Here is a 21,600-nt window from a genome sequence, read left to right as displayed (position 1 = left end):
ATACTATTACATTTCTAATTATGCTTCAAACAAGCTCATCTTGAGATTCTTTTTGGTGGTGAATCTGGGAATCCTAATTCTGCCTGTATGTAGGTCCTTCAGGGATAACACTCCTGTTCAGGATAAAAGAGAGCTGTAACTCTCTCCCTATTGCTTGGAAGAATGAGGCAGTCACTACAAATCATGCATTATATTACAGCTGGAAATAATAGATAACAAAACATGACTATATGTGTGAGAGAGGCAACATGTTATCTTAATATAGGGGAATATGTAGCTCTGGGTAGTCAGACTAATAGACAGGAATAGATTAAGACAACAGAAGAATGGATGTCTTAATCCCAGGCTTCATCCATTCTGTGACTTCACATCCATATCTCTGAGTTATCTGAACTGAGTACTGAAAATGAAAACCTATTGCAAAGCTCATGTAGTTATCTCTGGCCATGGGGTAACATGGTAAGTGGGAGTTAACTCTAGAAGGATAAATCAAAGCTATTGAATACATAAGGGAGGGTCACACTTTTCTCCACTGAAGAATTTATTGCAGCCCCCAGTATCACATAAGATAATGTTCTACTAAAGGCAATTAAAGCAAGTGTTACTGCCAGTGAAGTTTCTTCAGAATAACAGGAAGCACTTTATAGACAAAAAGGAATAAATATGCATATCTCTTCATAAGAAAGTAAGATGTAATGAGTTAAGCCTAAGAATGAATAAAACCAATTGGAAATCTATGCCTAAAGTCAAATTTCAAACACATTGTTCTCAACATTTTGATAATTGTCCCTATTAACTTATTGCTATGCTATAAATAATCCCAAATTATAACACACTTACTGATTTTTAATAATATAACTTGTCATTATTTTGTGGTCTAGACATGCTACCTAAAACAGAACACACTGATATACAAAAACTCATATGTAAATTATAATAAGTATAAATTTACTACATTTTTAATTAAAAGACAAAAGGTAAAAGTACTCAGAAAATAGCTTCAGTAATTTGCTGCATATAATTACTCACTTTGAGTAAAAATGAATATTTATAGCCCTAAAGAGTTGCTTTGTAGGCCAGGAGGTGGTGGCGCACGCCTTTAATCCCAGAACTTAGGAGGCAGAGGCAGGCAGGTCTCTATGAGTTTGAGGCCAGCCTGCTAGGAAAGGCACAAACCTACACAGAGAAACCCTGTCTTGAAAAACCAAAAGAAAAAAAAAAGAGTTGCTTTGTAATGTTAACTTAACAAAATGTCCATTGATATATATTAACACAAAAATATAAATATAAAACTATGCACATGATATACCATATGTATGTATACATTTATAATTATATACATATATACATATATATATATATGTATATATATATTCAGTGTAATTTAAACCTTGAAAGTTTTTAAATAAAAATCATACACTTCCGGGGTATATGGAATTAATTCAATGAATCAATAAATGAATGAAGACAAAGAGGTTATAACTTCAATACAAGAAGAATTTAACTAAATAAACTGTTTTTACATTGTAAACTAGACAACAAATACAGTGCTAAAACATAGAGTACAGATGTCTATAAGTCATAAAAATGTTTCCACATTCATTATTAATCAAGAGAGCAGGAGACCCAGCTTATACAAGTTGCTGTTATAAAATATCTTTGTGGATGATATGTTATTCCTATTTTATTACATTAAAGCACTATACATTTTTTTTGTATGCTATAAAAATTTTACCTAACATTCAAAAGAGATGATAACAGCCCACAGGAATTTGTAAAAGTATAGCAAATTCAGCAGTAAGATTGAAGATGCCAGGCTGTGATAGCACACAACTTTAATTCCAGCACTCAGGAGACAAAGACAGGCAGATCTCTATAAATTCAAGGACATCCTGGTCTATAGATCAAGCTCTAGGACAAGTAGGTGTAGCTGGAGTTTTCTCCAGTCCTGCCTGGCCCACAGTCAGGACAAATCTCTCTCACCTGCCATTCTCGCAGCCACTCAGATGCAATCAAGTATTGCTTACAAACTGTATGGCCATAGCAGGCTTCTTATTAACTGTTCTTATATCTTAAATTAACCCATTTCTATTAATCTACAAGTTGCCACGTAGCTAGTGGCTTACCAGTATCTTAACATCTGCTTCTTATCATGGCCTCTAGCAGCATCACTCTGCCTCAGCCTTCCACTTCCCAGAATTCTCCTGTCTCCTTGTCCCACCTACACTTCCTGCCTGGCTACTGGTCAATCAGCTTTATTTATCAATTAATCATCCACAGCAACTAGGGCTACACAAATAAACCCTGTCTCAAAACAAAACAAAAAATAGTTGTTACTTGGTTGAAAATTTTTAAGAGAATAGATTTCAAATATTCCCCAACAAATACATACTAAATATACAAAGTAAACTTTGTTATAATATTCAGCTTAATTTAATAATTCTATGCTTGTACATATTTCAAAATATCACATATCATAAAAGTATACAAATTATCAATTAATAAAGAATTTTGTCATTCCAGTGTTATGTATCCTCCTTTAACTATTCGTGTGTCATTTATCATGTTTCATTTCTCTGTGCCTTCTTCTCTTGTCTTTTTCAGGAATCTTCATCTCTTCTCCACATGTATTTCAATTCTGGCCTTCCTTATCTGTCCTCTTAAATCTCTTTGCCCTGGTTTTTACAACACAGGTTGAACTCAATGTTCATAACCGCCATACCTTATGATGTCATTCCATAATGTGATTTGTCTAGGTAAACCTTTGACAATGAGGCCAATTAGAAAAATACCTCCCTGCCATGTTATACAAAAGATGCTCTTTTCCTCTCAGAACAATATTTTTTTTAATTACGTCTATGAGAAGTTTATGATATGTGTTTAAATATTATGATAATAATATATGACTAGACTTTTAGTTCTGAGTCTGATACTATCCATAATCTTTATTACTTGATATTCCTAGGAACAGCATGGCAAAAACTTTTTTAATATTGCGTATCAAAAATAAAATTTAACGTTGAATATTCCATTAAAAAAACTCATGAGATTTTCCAAACTATCTTAAGACTACTATCATTTTGTATGAGAGCACTGTGAAAGTATTTTTTAAAAAATAAAATGTTTTAATATAGCAATATTATAGACTTCAGATTTTATTACTATTCATCCTATGTGAAAAATCAAAAAACTATGGAACACTTAGCAGACAGGATTGTTAAAATTCTGCTGGACAATTTCCTTCTGGCTAAGGTTGGCTAGGTTATTCTTATTTCAATAAAATGATGTCCCTTTAAGACTTTATATATGTAAATAAAGAACTGAGTATCTGCCAATAGTACCAGATATCAGGCTCTGACTTCCAAATCAGAACTTCTGTTCAACCAAGTGCATGTCCAGTCCTTGAATATAGTGGCAAAAGCTCATGTAAACCTAGTACAAAAGATACTAAAGATATCAGGGTAACTGTGGATGAATCTGTCCAGTATAAACCTAGTACAACAAATATTAAAGATGGCAGGGTAACTGTAGATGGATCTGTCCAGTGTAAACATAGTACAACAGGTAGTAAAGATGGCAGAGTAACTGTAGGTGGATGTGTCCACTCAGTGTTTTTATGGTAAGTTGCAGCTACCACTACTGCCTTTCTGATAAAATATATTTTATTGAAGATGGAGAAGTGAAATGTAAACACAGAAAATGACAAAAGATACCATAGGGGCTATAAGAAAAATTTCCTCCTATTTTATTTTTGTTTATTCATATAGCCCATCTAAGAAAGTTTCTCACAATTCCATTCTTTTTCTTTCAATACCCATTCCTGAATATTTTTTAGGCCCTTGTTAACAATTTGCCATTCTTGCATTTCCTATTCTGCTCTTACTTACTTACTGTACCATTAGACAGAGAGTGCTGCTGTAAAACACAGTCAGGATCCAGAACTACTATTTATTGATGGGGAAGGGAAAAGGTAGTTTTTAAAAGAAAAGCTATGTATCTTCAAAAAGTGTCATTTGCTCAAGGGAATCACAAAACTGTTAATCGAGGTATAACAAAACAAATGTGTCTGTTTTGAATAAGTACAATATTGGAATGTATGATGACTTGAATGGAAATAGTGTCCATACACCCACATGTTTGAATGTTTGGATCCCAGTTAGCAGAGTATTTAGGAAGGATTTGGTGGTGAAGCCTTGTCCAGGGAGTTGTGCTACTGGTGTAGGCTTTGAGTTTTCAAAAATCCATACCAAGACTAGTACTGTTCTCTCTCTCTGCTTCTTGCCTGTAGCACAGGATGTAAATTCTCAGATACTGGTCCAGTTTTGCTTACCTGTCTGCCACCATGCTCCTTGCCTTGATGATCATGGATTAATCCTCCGAAGCTGTAAGCAGGCCTCTAATTAAGTGCTTCATTTTATGAGTTGCCTTGGCCATGATGTTTCATCACAACACTAGCACAGTAACTAAGACAGAATACGTTGAAAATATCTTGAAAAGTTTCCAGTAATAGATAAGAGAGCAAGTTATGAATCACACATCAAAATCATACTGCTCTAAGAAGAATGTAGGGAGCTGAGCTCATTAAAGATGAGGAAGCTAAGTTGCTTTAACTGCATGGTTTTGGCTATTTATTGCCTAGCCCCTACAGTATCATTTTTCAAAGAAAAAGTTTAAAGGTTATCTTACAACATGTAATAAATCATTTTTATACTATATATGTCATCCTGTTTTGAAATATAGTTACACATGTGCCCCTTTTAAGTAGATTATCTATTTATCATGAGCATAAACACTAAGAATGGTTTTATTAAAAGAAACAAACTTTACTTACAAATATTACCATAAAATTTATTATTATCCCTTTCTTGAGTAACTGATAATTGCTGGCTATTATACAACAGTAGATATTTGATTTATTTCTGTTTAACTAACATATTTATACATCATGTAACAACAACATCATGTTGTTGAACCTTAATGTCCTCAAGAATAAAAGCATGCTCATATATAGCAATGCATATAAAAACTTCCTTCCACTTATGACTGAGTATATACCATGTTTGTCTTTCTGATTCTGTGTTACCTCACTCAGGATGATATTTTCTAATTCCATCCATTTGCCTGCAAACCTCATTATGTCATTGTTTTTCTCTGCTGAGTAGTACTCCATTGTGTATATGTACCACATTTTGTTTATCCATTCTTCAGTTGAGGGGCATTTAGGTTGTTTCCAGGTTCTGGCTATTACAAATAATGCTGCTATGAACATAGCTGAGCATGTGTCCTTGTGCTATGATTGAGCATTCCTTGGGTATATGCCCAAGAGTAGTATAGCTGGGTCTTGAGGAAGATTTATTCCCAATTTTCTGAGAAACCTTTATACTGATTTTCAAAGTGGCTGGGCAAGTTTGTATTCCCACCAACAGTGTAGGAGTGTTCCCCTTGTCCCACATCCTCTCCAACATAAGCTGTCTTCAGTGTTTTTTATCTTAACCATCCTGACAGGTGTAAGATGGTATCTCAGAGTCATTTTGATTTGCATTTCCCTGTTGACTAAGGATGTTGAGCAGTTCCTTAAATGGCTTTCTGCCATTTGAGATTCTTCTGTTGAAAATTCTCTGTGGATACTAGATATAAAGCAAAGGATAACCAGACTGCAACCCACACCTCCAGGAAGACTAGATAGTAAGGAGGACCCTAGAAAAGACACAGGGATCATCCAGCAATGGAGAAATGGATGAGATCTACATGAGCAAGGTGGGGGTGAAGGGGTGGTAATGGAGGGCAAAGGACAGGGGAATGAGAGCTTAGGGGACTGGGATGTTTGAGCTGGATCAGGAACAGATGGGAGAACAAGGAAAGGGATACCATGATAAATGAAGGCACCATGGAAATAGGGAGAAGCAGAGTGCTAGGGAGGTCCCCAGGAATCCACAAAGATGACTCCACCATAGACTACTGGCAATAGTCGAGAGGGTTCCTTAGCTGACCTACTCTGGTGATTGGAGGGGTGAATATCCTAACTGTAATTTTAGAGCCCTCACCCAGTGACTGATGGAATCAGATACAGAGATCCATGGCAAGGTCCCAGACAGAGCTCCAGGAGTCCAATAGAAGAGAGAGAAAAGGGATTCTATGAGCAAGAGATAATGAGACCATGATTGGAAAGAGTACAGAGACAACTAGCCAAACTAGTGGAGACACATGAACTGTGGACCAATAGCCAAGGATCCCCCATGGTATTGGACTGGGCCATCTGGATAAGCCAGACAGCTGTTAAGCTTGAACTGTTTGGGGCGCTTCCAGGCAGTGGGACCAGGACCTGTCCCTGGTGCATGAGCTGGCTTTTTGGAGCCTGGTGCCTATGGTGAGACACTTTGTGCAGCCTTGGTGCAGGGAAGAGGGCCTTGGACCTGCCTCAAAGGAGTGTACTGGGCTCTGCCGACTCCCCATGGGAGACCTTGCCTTGGAGGAAGTGGGAATGGGGGGTGGGTTGGGTGGGAAGGCTGTGGGGTGGGAAGAGGGAGGATGGGGGAATCTGTGGGTGATATGTAAAATGAATAGAAAAATCTCTTAATATAAAAAAAAAGTCCTTCCTGTGAAAATAGGAGATTGACCAGCAATTAGTATTCAGAAAAATATTTAGGAAACTTTAGGGTCAAGTAAAAGAATATAATAAGTTAGAAAGGGTAAGTAAGTTCATTTGTGCTTAATGTAATCTCTTACAAGGAGTGGATAATGTTCAGAAAAAACAATAAATCTTATAAAAGATATTACAAAGAAAAGAGGAAACATTGGAGTCTGTGCTTTGATCATGCTGTAGATACAATAATAAAGTAATATGTATTTAATGTGAGATTATGAGCCACAACCAACATAGCTAGAAACAAATGCATCCCGAACCATGGTATCCAGCAAGTGTGATAAAGTGAGTCAGTCTCTCACTGTGAAGAACTCACATCAGTAGCAACCATCCATCAGCAACTTACCATGGGAACTCAAGATGCTAACTGGAGACAGAAGGCAGAGTTCTCTTATTGCAAGAGGTTTTTATCAATTCAGGTGGGGAATAATTCAGATACACACCCTATATTAAGAATGTGTCTTACTAATAGTGTATACTCTTCCTAAATTAAAAAAAGATTTATTTTTAATGTGTATAAACATATACATATATACATATACATATACATATACACCACATACATACCTGATGCCCTTGGAGGCCAGAAGAAGGTGTCAGATATCCCAGAAATAGAGTTACAGGCAGTTGTAAGCACCATGTAAGTACTGGTAATGAAATCCAGGCCCTCTCCAATAGCAGCAAGTGCTTTTAACCACTGTATCATCTCTCCATCTGCCAAAGTATTTTGAGATAGTGTTTCACTGTCCAATCCTGGCTGGACTAACTTTCTTTACATACACGATGTAAGCCTTGAACTTATAGAGACCCACCTACATCTGTATCTCAAGTGTTGGACTTAAAGTTTGTGCCACAATACCCAGTCTATGTTCTTTTATTCTGGAATTAGTTGCTCATTATCAGGGATATTTTATCTGATACACATTAAGCTAATATCTTTTTTCTCTATACTTAGGAATAATATTGTTCATTAATAACTCTAAGACTTTATCAATTTATTTGTGGAGAGATTATTTCAATGTCTAGTTTTGAATACCCCTTTATGAACTAGGTGAGGATAATTTAATTTCTACTTTTCACTCTAATTTATCTATACAAACTTTTCCTTCTGTAAGGCTACATGACATAATGATGAGTGCATGATGCTTTGAGAATTAGGGTGTCAGGAAATGTGATGAAGTCACTAAAATGTATATTTCTATTTCCTATGGCTCATCTTTTCAGCTTGCAGCCCTGTCATTGGCACAAGATGAAATTTACATGGAATGGGAATATATAAATGGTGTGAAGATGATTGGTGCTTTCCAAGATCAGGAAGAACCTCAGGCAGCCTTACAGCCTTACAGCCTTACAGCTTTACAGCCTTACTAGGCTTCCCATACAGTTATGACAAATTGCTCTTTTAAGATAATGATTTTCAGAGTGGCTTATTTGATGCATTATGGAATCACACATTGAATTAGTTTCTGTTCATTGTGGAAAAAAGCTGACAAAAGAAACTTACACATAAAAGCAATTATATTGGCTTATAACCCCAAGAAATGCATTTCACCATGGTGGGAAATGTATGGTGGCAGGGCCAAGATGCATCAGGCCACATTATTCTCACACTCAGAAATAGTGATGAATGCTTGGGAATAGCTCACTTTCTTTCTTTACACATTTCAGAACCCCTGGCAATGGAGGGGTATTGTATAGCAATTTCCTTTATGTCAAACATGTTATCTCTAATAGACATGCTTTAAGAATCAGGAAGGCATGTTAAAAAGTAAATGAATAAACAACGACAAAAGCCGTAAGTTTCACACGTTCTTTGAAAATTGACTATTTGTGCAAGGCAAAGCCCTTACCACCATTATTTAAGCAATAAGAACTGCTGAGATCCCACCAAGCTGCCTGAGAAAAGGAGACTTTCCTGCCTTTTGAGCTGCCCCCAAGTGGTACTGAGAGCCCCCCGATTCCAGCATTTCAGCGTTGTCACCCACGTTGGGTTGACTTTCACGATGCAAGCAGCCCTTGAGTTATCTATGTTCCGTAGCACGAACCTTAAAGGTCTTATTAATTAAATCAAACCCAGAGCCAGGTATTGGGGTGAACGCTGGAAGATCAGAGAAGCAGAACAAGCCACAGCTACCTCACCTTGCCAGTTCTTCAGCTGGTCCTGTTTCCTCAGACTGGAAGTTCTGAGTCCTCATCTGAATGGATCTCAGCTGAACTGCTGCCGCTAAAAGCCTAAAAGCTTAACCAGCTCTAAGTTTCTGGTCCTCATGCCTTATATTCCTTTTTGCTTTCTGCCATCACTTCCTGGGATTAAAGGCGTCACCATGTCTGGCTGTTTCCAGTGTGGCTTTAAACTCACAGAGATCTGGATGGATCTCTGCCTCCTAAGTGATAGAATTAAAGGTGTGAGTGCCACCATTTTCTGGCCTCTATGTCTAGTGGCTGTTCTGTTCTCTGACCCCAGATAAGTTTGTTAGAGTGCACAATATTCTGGGGAACACAATACCACCACATTGTTCTTATAAGTAAGCCTTACCCTACAGTCCTGTAAGTATCTCATTGGTTCATCACCTTGGATTTGAATATACCATTACTTTGGCCTATCATCAGATTCCCTATCTGGGATAAGTAATGTTTATTCACACATATTCAGAAGAAACAGTGTCACTGAACAAATTTTACCACCTACATTTAAGATATATTTTTCTCACCTAAATTAACCTAGTCTACTAATCTCTCATAGACATATTCACAGATTTGTTTGCATGGTGACTCTAAATTTCTTCACATTTACAATCAATATTGAACATACACATACTCTGTTGTGATCTGAATATTTATATATTATCATATGCTAAAATTTCCCTCCATGGCAATGTATGAGAAAGTCCATCCTTTGACAGGAAACTAGGCCATAATAAGAACTCCCAATGCTGGAATTAGCATCCTCAAGGTTTCAACAGGAATCCCTTGTCTCAATGTCAAGTGATATCACAGAGAAAGGATGAGCATCCAAGAGTAAGCAGGCTCATCACCCAATACATGGAATGTATAAGGTCATTGATACTGTATTTTTGCAGAAACGTAGGAAGTAAATGTCTGTGGTTAATCTGTTACATACTTTATGAAATTCCTTTTAGTATCCCAAGAGAAGTCAAGCACACACATACACTGCTCATATCTATAAAAGATTTGAAAATACCTTTTATCTCCAACAAAAGTGACAATGCTAAGGTGTTTGAATAGTTGATTTCTCATTAACCACAATAATCTGCATTGTGTAGTAAGCTGTAAAAATTTCATATTCACCCACAACTATAAAACACATTCTCTATGAGCCTTATTATTTTGTATTACATTAAAAATCAAAATCAAATTACATCTCCTTTCAGCTAGATTATTTGAAGAGACTCAGATCTGAAAATACTTTGTTGCTTGAGTTAAGTCTAGAGATGAGAAGAAATGCCATTCAACAAATGTTAAATGGTAATGTGTTTATGGTCTTCTCTCCTCCCTAATCGTCCCCATCTGCCCTTGTGCTGGTCGGTTTAACTTTATAGACTATCCTGGAAACTAATGATTCCTAAAGGTTAAGGTTTTTCAATGAATATAAAGTAATGAATATTAGTTTTCTCCTTTATAGTTTCATGGTCTATAATGTATTCCAGTTAAGCATTTTCCCCCACTAGATAATAAGGAAGGTTAAAGGATGTCTATATCTTATCAAGGCCTTATCAATAAAATTGTACTGAATAATCAAGAAATATTTAAGGTTAGAATATGATGGTAATGACTTCACTAGGGCATTTCCTGTTAAAGCTTTATATGAAGCATCAGAAGTGCATTTATAAAGGAATACATTTGCAGATGTTGTCATGCACAGTGTTCTATCATTACAAGCAGAAGACCAGGTTGCTGAAGATGAGCATTTGTTAACTAACGGTCCTTTTTAATTAAACAGTTTTGTTGAGTATGGTCATCTCATTAAAATAGATTTTTAACTCCTATGTGTGCAAAATAAATAATCGTTAGGGATTTCTCTTCTTATTGCTTCTTTATATCTGTGTGTGGTATTACCAGGAAGATTTTCACCTGCTCTGTGTTAAGGACAAATAAATTAGTCCTAGGTATTTTGAAGTGATAATGACATTAATGATGAATTAATCATGATATATAATGTGACTCTTGAATCAGCAAATATTCTATCTATGATAATATATTGAAAAGCTAGGTAAATTACTATAATTAAAAGTTATAATTACTTTATCTCCCTAAATCTGTGACCATTTAATATTGATATAAATTAATTATTTAACCTAAGTGTTTCAGATTTTTAGTCCTCAATAAACCTATTATGAGATATTGTTTAAAAGGTTCATATTTAAAACTGGACAGTTATCTTCAAACAAATCTCACCCCAATACAACCACTTTGGTATTAATATGAAGGAAGAAAGCATAAGGCAATCAAATTGGATTTGGGATGTTAAGAGTTAGAGTTAAGCATTTTCTCTGTTGATTCTGGGTTATGAGGACTAAAGCAAGTTATTTCTCTAAAAGTTGGATCTTCTTATGTGTTGTTTGGGAATTATGAAAAGTTATGTTTCATACATTTTATTTAGAACATGATGAAAAGTCCAAGTATGCTTCCCTCAACTTCCCTGGTTCTTACTTCTGTTCAATAAATGACAGCTTGTTATTAATTTATGTTACCAGCAGATTGTCTTCTCCTTCCAGCATGCTACATCAAGTTCAGGTAGAGATCTCCAGTGTATTATTTGCTTCTAATTAAACCATGGTAGACACATTTCTTCTCAAGATTCAATTATTCCAAACTTGTATTTGTCTCTTACCTATGAAATTTAGCTTCTATTACAAATACAGAAGATGTAATCCACCTGCTTTAGTAACAATAACATGACTATGATAAGCCTGAGGAAGAATATTAAGATTTTGCATTGAGAACATGTGCTACAGACCACAGTTGATGTTAGAATTAATAACACAGACTAAATCAGAGTTGTCTAGTGCACTTGAAACTAATAAGAATGTCAGCTGACTCTTTAGTCTTCCTACTGTCTTTGTCCTTTTGACATATACATAGTCTCTCTGCCACACTCATCACAATTTAAGCAACTCCTCAAACAAAATATTGAAGCTCCAATCTCTCGTTTCTTCTAAATCCTACCTTAGCTTTTGTCTCATACTGCTTGTTTTTCAGGAAAATATCACTTATTGGACTTGAAGTCTTGCCTTCTCTTGTATTCATTTCATTACTGCATATCTTGTTCTTATATTGCCTTACTTTTCATTATGATGGGTACTTGACATTTTGACTTTGACTTTACTTATATTAAGGTCATATTTTTAAAACATCCATTCTCAGAATCCTATTTTCCCCATATGGCTGAAGAAATGATCTTCCATTCATAAAAAATATTTAGATTAGAGGCATCAAGAAGGTTAAGTGGGTAAAGTATGCTACAAAGCCTGATGACCTTAAATCCCTGCTATATACAGAGTGGAAGGAGAGAATTAACATGTATAAATGGACATTAGATTACAATATTTGCTAAATTGTTGGATTACCAATAAAACTTAAGAGCTGGATATTGGGGTGAAAACATTATAGATCAAAGATACAGAGGAGATGAGACCAGCTGACCTTCCTTTCTTCACAGAGACCCAGCCAGCACCTCTTCTCTCCACACGTTCCAGACTGAAGAGAGCAAGAGAATTCCAAGTCCCTCTCTTCTCCTTTCTGTCTGTCTTCTATATCTGTAGTCCTCACTTCTCTATGACTAATTCTGGTCAGTTAATTGCTGGCTCCAACCTCGATTCAGAGGTAACTTTATTGACATAGACAAGGAATATCACAGTGTGATCAAACACCCTGCAACATTTCCCCTTTTTGTCTAAATAAAAAGGAAAGGTTTTAATTCTAGCATAGTAAAATCATATACTATAAGAACAATTTTCAGGAATTGCCCAAATAAAAAGGAAATGTTTTAAACTTTAACATAATAAAACTATATACAATAAATAAAATAAAATATGATGTATGGTTAAAAAAAAACCAATCATCAGGTAAGAATTACATTTACAATGTCCAATTTGGCAAATTCAGAGAAAATACTCTATTATCTATCCTGTCTTGGTGAGTTCAAAGTTTATACCTAAAGCACTTTCTATCACAACTTGTATTGCCAATCTAAAGATATCTTTTTGACCTTAAAATATTTTCCTAGATAAACAACTTAAGCTTTTATGTATTTCAACCTTTATCAACTTTGGATCTCTTTTATAAGTTTGTTTTCTGAGTTTGGTAACAAAGAAAACCATATAACTATCTAGTCTTCACCCCTTACCAGAGACCCAAGAGGATGAAATATTACATGAATAAATATGAAGTGTAGGACAAACAACGTCCAATACTATAGAAATGACAGAGACAGACAACCAGATTCCTCTGCAATGTTGGGGCATCCATCTTTAGCATACAGGGCTAGAATATCTTACAGACTTTTCTGTGAAGGAAGAATTATGAAGGACTGTTCTACCTTGTCTTGGCAAAGTTCGGCAGTCAGTTTCTTTTGTGTCTTGCTTGTTCAATTTGAACAGCATACTATCCACAGTTGAGGCAAGGGCAGTTTCTTGCCCAGTAGCTTACTTTGCCAGAAATGAAAGTAAACTCCATATGGATGTTTCTGGATGCCCATTATCATTTTTAGAAGTAAATTGGTACTGCCAGGAGCAGACATGTTTCACTTTCATGAAAACCCATATGTTATTAAAACATCTTAAATGCCATATTATGAAGATCTTTGAAGTGTTTGAGACCACCTATCTATCTAAAATATGTCCCTTTTTTAACCTTTAAAATATACCTAACATGGTAACAAGATTGATTGTTATAGGTGACTAATTACTAACCTACATTTCTTAATTTTCCTAAACATTTTGTAATAATAGTTTTTAATGACTAGAACTTTAAATTACATTTTTACATAAATTGCATAAGTACAATACCTTAAACAAAAGGAGATACATATATAGTATGTCATAACAAAAATTACTTTAAATTTTTATCAGTGTACAAAAATCCATACTAATGTAAAATATTTGAGAATAGTAGTTGCTTTTTGGCTTGAAAGTAGATTCAATAATTTTACTTTATATCCTGTCATTCCTGTATCCCCTTTTTCTTTACAGAAAGAGATCCCTGAATCTAACCTCTTTTGCTTAGTTTCCTCCATTACCATTATCAGCAACAATTGCAACCAATCCTCCTAAATGACCCACTGAATGACAAAAAAAAAAAAAGCATCTACACAAGTTCTTGTGAATGTGGGCATCATGTTCTTAAAATTACTTCCTGTTATCTGGGTATGATAGCATCTTTAGAGGACCTTGAGGAAAGTAAGATAATAGGCAAGTTCTGGTAGAGCTAGCTGTTGTTCAGTTTCAGTGTGATGAGAAAGTGAAGTCCTGGATAGAGTAGTCTATGAGGCTAGACAATCTTAGCTAACTGATTTGACATTGATCTGCTGAAACTGAAGAGAGGCAGCCCAAGATTATCAAAAATCAACCTCAGTTTATACAGTTACTATACAAGAACAACCAGCAGATAATGGACATCTCTGAGGTTTTGCAGAATTTAAATGGAATCCTATAGAAATGTTAGATTTGAGGAGATTTAAGGAAGCAATCATTTTATATGGTATGCATTCACCCTATGTAAAACAGATACAGTGACCTTTGAAGGCTCCAAGAAAATGATGGAGCCCTGTAACAATGAATCCAACTGGAATGTGGTAATGCCATTAATCTGTAAAACATTACCCAAAGACCAACTTTGGACATAAACTTCTCAGAACTTGGCCATTATCTCACTTTTCTCACACATACACACTCACACACACACACAATAAGTAAATAAATAAATGTTTTAAAAAATATGAGGTTTAAGAATTATTAGGCAGAATATAAGAATACAGAGCTAGTGATTATTGAGATTAAAACAAATATGATTATTTGTTCCAGATAAATGTATATTCACATGACTAAAAATATGTACAAAAATTTCACAAGATATATAAATCACATACATATACATCTATCTTTAAATTATGATATAGAGCTGGACGGTGGTGGTGCACACATTTAATCCCAGCACTTGGGAGGCAGAGGCAGGAGGATCTTTGTGAGTTCGAATCCAGCCTGGTCTACAGAGCAAGATCCAGGAAAGGCACAAAGCTACACAGAGAAACCCTCTCTCGAAAAACCAAAAATAAATAAATAAATAAATAAATAAAACAAATTACGATATAGGTTTAAGTATGTTATAAGTATATAAATAGGAACTCCTTACATATATGTATAGTTTTCAATTTTTAAAATAAGGCACATATTTTAATTAATATAGAAAAAAATACAATAATCAGTGAAACAAACAGTTGGTTCTTTGACAAAATCAATAAAATGGACAAATTCTTATCAAAATTAAAAGGAAGAGAGAGAATATCTAAATTAACAAAATCAGAAAAAAGGGGGGTTGCAAAACAACAGCCACCAAGGAAATACAGAAAAACCACATGGACATACTTAAAAACCTGCACTCCATAAAGTTGGAAAATCTAAAAGAAATGGATAATTTCCTCAACAGGTATACCTTACAAAATTTAAAGCAAGATTAGACAAATAATTTAAATAGATCTATAACCCCTAGTGAAATAGAAGCAGTCATTAAAAGACTCCAAACCAAAAAACATCCTAGGGTCAGATTGTTTTAGTGCTGAGTTCTATCAAACTTTCAAATAGGAGTTAATGCCAATACTCCTCAAATTATTCCCAAAACCAGAAAGAGAAGGAACATTGCACAATTTATTTTATGAAACCATTGTTAACTTGATGATCAAATCACATAAAAGAGAGATAATTACAAGTCAGTTTCCCTTATGAACATGCTAAAATACTTGAAAACTGAATCCCAAAGTGTCTCATGCAACATGAACACATTTAATATCTATAAATAACCATCCATGATTTCACTATCATCCTTAGGAATCTGAAGTATAATAAACTTTCATAGTAGACTAGAGATGAAAGCATTGACACATGCTTAGCCCATGTGATTCAGTAGTTGTCTTAGTTAGGGTTACTATTGCTGCAATGAAACACCATGACTAATGTAACCTCAGAGGAAAGGGTTTATTTCAGTTTATACTTCCACGTAAAAGTCCATTAATGAGAGAAGTAAGAGCAGAAATTCAAGCAGGGCTAGAAACTGGGAACAGGGGCTAATGCAGAGGCCATGGAGGGGTGTGCTTACTTAGGGCTTGCTCAGCCTGCTTTCTTATAGAACCCAGGACCATCAGCCCAGAGGTGGCACCACCCACAATGGGCTGGGCCCTCCCCATCAACCACTATTTTGTTATAGTGATGAGAAAGCCAGTGTTCAATAGAGTTTTCTTTTTCCATTTTGATTAATTCAGTCTATGTATAGGCTAGTTTTATGTCAACTCAACACAAGCTAGAATCATCATAAAGGAGGGAGCCTCAGTTGAGAAAATATCTCCATAAGATCTGGCTGTAGCCAAGCCTGTACAGCATTTTCTTAATTAGTGATTGGGAGTGCCCAGTGTTGTGGGAATTCGATCCGTTCAGCCAATGATATTGGGGTGACAAACCCATTGTCTGCTTATTTGACCAGATAAGAACTGAGGAGAGGGGTTATGCTCTCTATCTTGGGTGGTTGGAGCAGAAGCAAGTGTAGCGGACTGCTGGTTGTTGTCACCCTTGGGCATAACGGCAGGGCAACAGCAGCTGGATCAGCAACAGTATCTACGTTGTTCTGTATTGTGAGTGTACCTCATTTGATTTCTTCCCCTAATAAATTTTACCTGGTCCCTTCCATCAGTGTCTCACTTCATCCCAGCCTATTGTGGGTGGTCTCATCCCTGGGTTGGTTGTCCTGGGTTCTATTAGAAAGCAAGGTTATCAAGCCATGAGAGCAAGCCAGTAAACAACACTCCTCCACGGCCTCTGCATCAGCTCCTGACTAAAAATTCCTACCCTGTTTGAATTCTTGTCATGACTTCCTTTGATGGTGAGCAAGAGTAAGCCAAATAAACTCTTTCCTCCCCAAGTTACTTTTGGTCATTGTGTTACATTTCAGCAATGGTGACCCTAAGACACTCAGGAATTTTAGCCTTTGTCAAGGTAATATGCACATTCAAGTTGTGTACTTCCTGCTCTTAAAATTCTTTAAAAAAAATCAGAAATACATCCAAAGGAACTTCCCACATTCAAGACTGGTCTTATTCCCTCAGGTAAAGCTCACTAGCAACACCCATAATACACATTCAAAGCTCAACCTCTGCTCTATGTCACCTGTACTAAAAGCTTTCTGGAACCTTGGTGTGAGGTTCCTTACTTCCATAACTCTTGTATTTTTTTACACCTGGAAAGTTAGTACCATGTGTATGGTGACAAATTCTGCTGCCAAGCCCATCTACCACTGCTGTAATGACCTCTACACTCAGTAATAACTGAACCTGGGAAAACACCTGTTTCAAGCAGAGCCCCATTAAAAAGCATCCCCCAGTTCATCTATTACCTTTTCAAACATATTTGTGCTTTGGCAAACAGAAGTTTTACTTCATTGGGATCATGCCATCAAAACATTTTGTCTATTGTCCCAGTAGAGACATGAGGTTTGGCATTAATTGTCTTCATCTCATTAACAATACAGATGTTTTTCTTTACCTGTCTTGCTCCAAACTTTAGACTTTGTTTGTGCTTCTTTCTTCACCAAACTGCACACTTAATATCTTCCTATGATGCTAGTTGATTTCTCTGTCACTGGAAATCTTAATATGAGCAGTGAGCAATAACTATGCTTCGCCCTATGGGGTATGTTTTGACATCTGCCAAACAAATGTTTCAGTTGTCTTTACATTCAGCTTCACTCAAGTCCTCTGGACAAGAACAGAATGCAGGCAGTGCCTTGGCAAGAGCGTAGTATACACTTATTCAGTCCTTTTTCTGATAGAGCCCTCCTTCCTCTCTGAAATCTAGTAACACAGTTTAACGATACACAAGTGACAGCTCATGCTGGTGAGCATGTGGAGCAAGGAAAATACTTCAGTGTAAGTGGGAATGCAAACTTGTGCAGACACTTTGGAAATCAATACGGCCTTTTCTTTGAAAATTGGGACTCGATCTAGCTCAAGACTCAGCAATACCACTCCTGGGTATATTTCCAAAACATGGTCTAGCCTACCACAAGGACACTTGATCAACTATGTTAATAACAGCTTTATTCATAATAGCCAGAAGTTGGAAATAACCTAACAAGTTCATCAACTGTCAAATGGATAAAGAAAATATTCTATATTTACATAATGGAGCATTTCTTACTCAGCCATTATAGAACTAGTTTACCTTTTTTTTTTTTTGGTCTTTTATCTAATTTAATTGAGTTTTACAGAGGGTGATGAGTATGGAACTATTTGGATTCTTCTACATGCAGCCATGCATTTTGACCTGCACTAATGGTTGAAGATGATCTTTTTTTTACAGTGTAGACATAAGGCTTCTTTATCAAACATCAGATGACTATAGGTATGTGGATTTGTTCTTGGGTCTTCAAATTAATCAGTGGGTCTGGTTTCTGTCAATCCTGTGCTCTTTTTATTACAACAACACTGTAATGAAATTTCAGATAGAAGATAAGACCTCTAGCAGTTCTTTAATTATTCAGGGTTGTTTTGTGTTTTCATATGATGCTGAAAATTATCATTTCAAGAGGTATGAATAAATGTGTTTTAATTTTTATGGGGATTCTGTAGATTGTTTTTGGTAGGATAGTCATTTTTACTAAATTAATCCTGCCATTACATGAGTATGGACATTTTTCCATCTTCTGATATCTTCTTCAATTTCTTTCTTCAGTGACTTGAAGTTTTTATCACACCAGTCTTTTACATGCCTGGTTAGTTATCCAAGGATGTTTTATATAATTTGAGGCTATTCAGAAAGATACTATTACCTTCAATTCTTTTTCAGTCCATTTTTCTTTTGTATATAGATGGGCTATTGATTTTTGTGAGTTAATTTTGTATCCAGTTATTTTGCTGAAAATATTTATCAGCTACAAGGATTTCTCAGTGGAATATTTATACTTATGTATACAATCATATCATCTATAAATAAAGATATGTTGATTTCTTTCTTTCTAATTTGTACTCCTTTAATCCCCTTCAGTAGTCTTACTGCTCTAGCTAAAGCCTCAGGCACTATACTGAAAATGCATATGGTGAGACTTATCTTGTTCCTTATTTTAGTGGAATTGCTTTGAGTTTCTCTCCAATTAAGTTGATATTGGCTATGAACTTGCTATAAACTGCCCTAATGAAGTTGAGATATTTCCCTTGTATGCCTATTCTCTCCAGGACTTTTATCATGAAGGGGTGTTGAGTTTTGTCATAGGCCTTTTCTAAGTCTAATGATATAAGCAAGTGAATTTTGTGTTTTAGTTTGTTTATATGGTGGTCGACACTTATCAATTTATGTATTTTGAATCATCTATGAATCTCTATGATAAAACCTATGTAAGAATGCTTTTAAATTTTCCATTTTCTTTTTCTCCATACCCATTACTGAATACTTTTCATGTACTGGTTAACAATTTTCTTTTCTGTTATTTCACTTTCTATTGTTAATTCTGGTATTTCTTGTTGTCCTTTATTAGAGGTGTCTTATGTCAATTATATGATCTCTTTTTTTATGCTAATTCATTTCTTCTTTGTATTCAACACTTTTCAGTGTAAATTCATATACCCCCATAATTTAACCAGAAAAAAATTTCATCACCTTTAAAGTACAATCTTGGCTGACATTCAGTCCTGGATTTTTCTCAGTATGCACAGTTGTCTATATATGCACAATTTATTTGGCCCTCAGTAACTAATAACTAATATGACTGAAGCTGAATTTAATTTCCTACCACCTCTTAATCTTTTTTGAGTCAACTTCTTATTCCCTTCTTATCATGAAATCAGTAACTTTTAACTTATTTTAATTTAGTCTATATTTTCTCTTTTTCTCAAAGAAGACATCAAACAATGTTAATTATAGCTTTACAATATTCCTAGAATTTGTGATCCTTTCTAAATTCCAGTTAGATGGTGCTGTAGAATAATCTTTCAGTACACTGTGAATATGTATTACTCTCATTGGTTAATAAACAGCTGACAGGCTGGTAGTAAGACTGGAAGTGTAGGCAGAAAAGCCAGACAAAGAAGATCCTGGGATGAAAAAGGGCAGAGTCAGATGAGTCACCAGCCAGATGCAGAGGGAGTAAGAGATGAATATGCCATGCTAATAAAGGTACCACCACATGACAGAGTGTAAATAAGGAATATGGGTTAACTTAAAACATAAGAGCTAGTTAGTAATAAGACTGAGCTATTGGCCAAATATTTACAATTAATATAAGTCTTTGTGTAGTAATTTGGAATCAGCTCCCAGGACAGGAAAACTCCACCTGCATGTGGTGTTCCAACACATCACTGAAATTTCCCCATAAAACCTGACAAACCTTATAAAAGGATTCTAGACACACAAGAATGGAGTCAAGCAACCCACATATGGAGTTTGGTTTCTTTGTTGCAAAAGTTAGCCACTAGGAACAAAACTGCCTTTTCCTCAGCTGTTGACAGTATAGGAAATTGGACAATCAGGACACAAAAGAAAGTGACTGCCAAACTTTGCCAAAACAAGGCAAGATAGTCTTTCAAAAATCCTGCTTCACAGGAAAGTCTGTCAGATATCCTAGGACCATAGGCCAAAGTTGGATACCCAAACGTTAAAACGAACTTGGGGTGACTCTCCAGGCAGCTAGATGTTCCTGTTGTTAGGTAACACTTCACCCCTTGTGGTCTTTGATAGAATTGAAAACTAGATAGTTATAATTATAGTTCCCTTAGTTATAATAAAAGGTAAATTAGGTACAAAACTTTAGACACACAAAGATAAAATAAATAATAAGGTATTTTCTCTAATTTTGTCAAACATAAATGGACTGGATAATGTAAGCACAATTCTTACTTAATAACTGTTCTTTTATATATACACTTACTATGTTAAAAATCCTTCCATTTTAATAGACAAAAAGGGCAAATGCTGTGGAATAATCCTTCTATACCCTGTGAATATGTATTATTCTCATTGGTTAATAGATAGCTGGCAGGCTGGTAGCCAGGCAGGAAGTAAAGGTGGAACAGCCAGACATAGAGGATACTGGGATAAAGAAGAGTAGAGTCAGAGGAGTCACCAGCCAGATGCAGAGGGAGCCAGAGATGAACATGCCGTGCTAATAAAGGTACCTCCACATGGCAGAGCATAAATAAGGAATATAGGCTAACTTAAAATATAAGAGCTAGTTAGTAATAAGCTTGAGCTATTGGCTGAGCATTTACAAATAATGTAAGTCTCTGTGTGGTAATTTGGAAGTGGTTCCCAGGACGGGAAGACTCTTCCTACAAGATGGATTAATATTTTTTTTTCTTATTTCCAGGTAGAGTTTGAGTAACAAACGATTGCAGAAACAGAAGACAAGGATGCCAGCAACACTGTAGAGGCAGGTCTCCAATAAGAATGTGTGGAAGAGTCAACAACAAGGACAGTCCTAGAGGAGTGCTACTTCCTTTTTTGGTATCAATTGTGTGAGTGTAAACTGTGCGCATAACAGACAGCAAAGAGCTGACAAAATTCAAAGCATGGGCAGAAGAAAGAGACACAAACTTCTCCATATTATCCATGCTCTGAAGAAGGGCAGATCTGGGTTTGAAGAGCCAAAGTAGCACAGAGTAAGTTTGAAAAACATAATTTTCCATAGTTATGATTATGTTGTTGTTCTTTTGCTCATCTAAAATATGGCTGGTGAAATGTTAA

Source organism: Peromyscus eremicus, chromosome 10 (assembly GCF_949786415.1).
Source record: "Peromyscus eremicus chromosome 10, PerEre_H2_v1, whole genome shotgun sequence".
In the NCBI taxonomy this organism is placed as follows: Eukaryota; Metazoa; Chordata; class Mammalia; order Rodentia; family Cricetidae; genus Peromyscus; species Peromyscus eremicus.
This window is presented reverse-complemented; position numbering follows the sequence as displayed.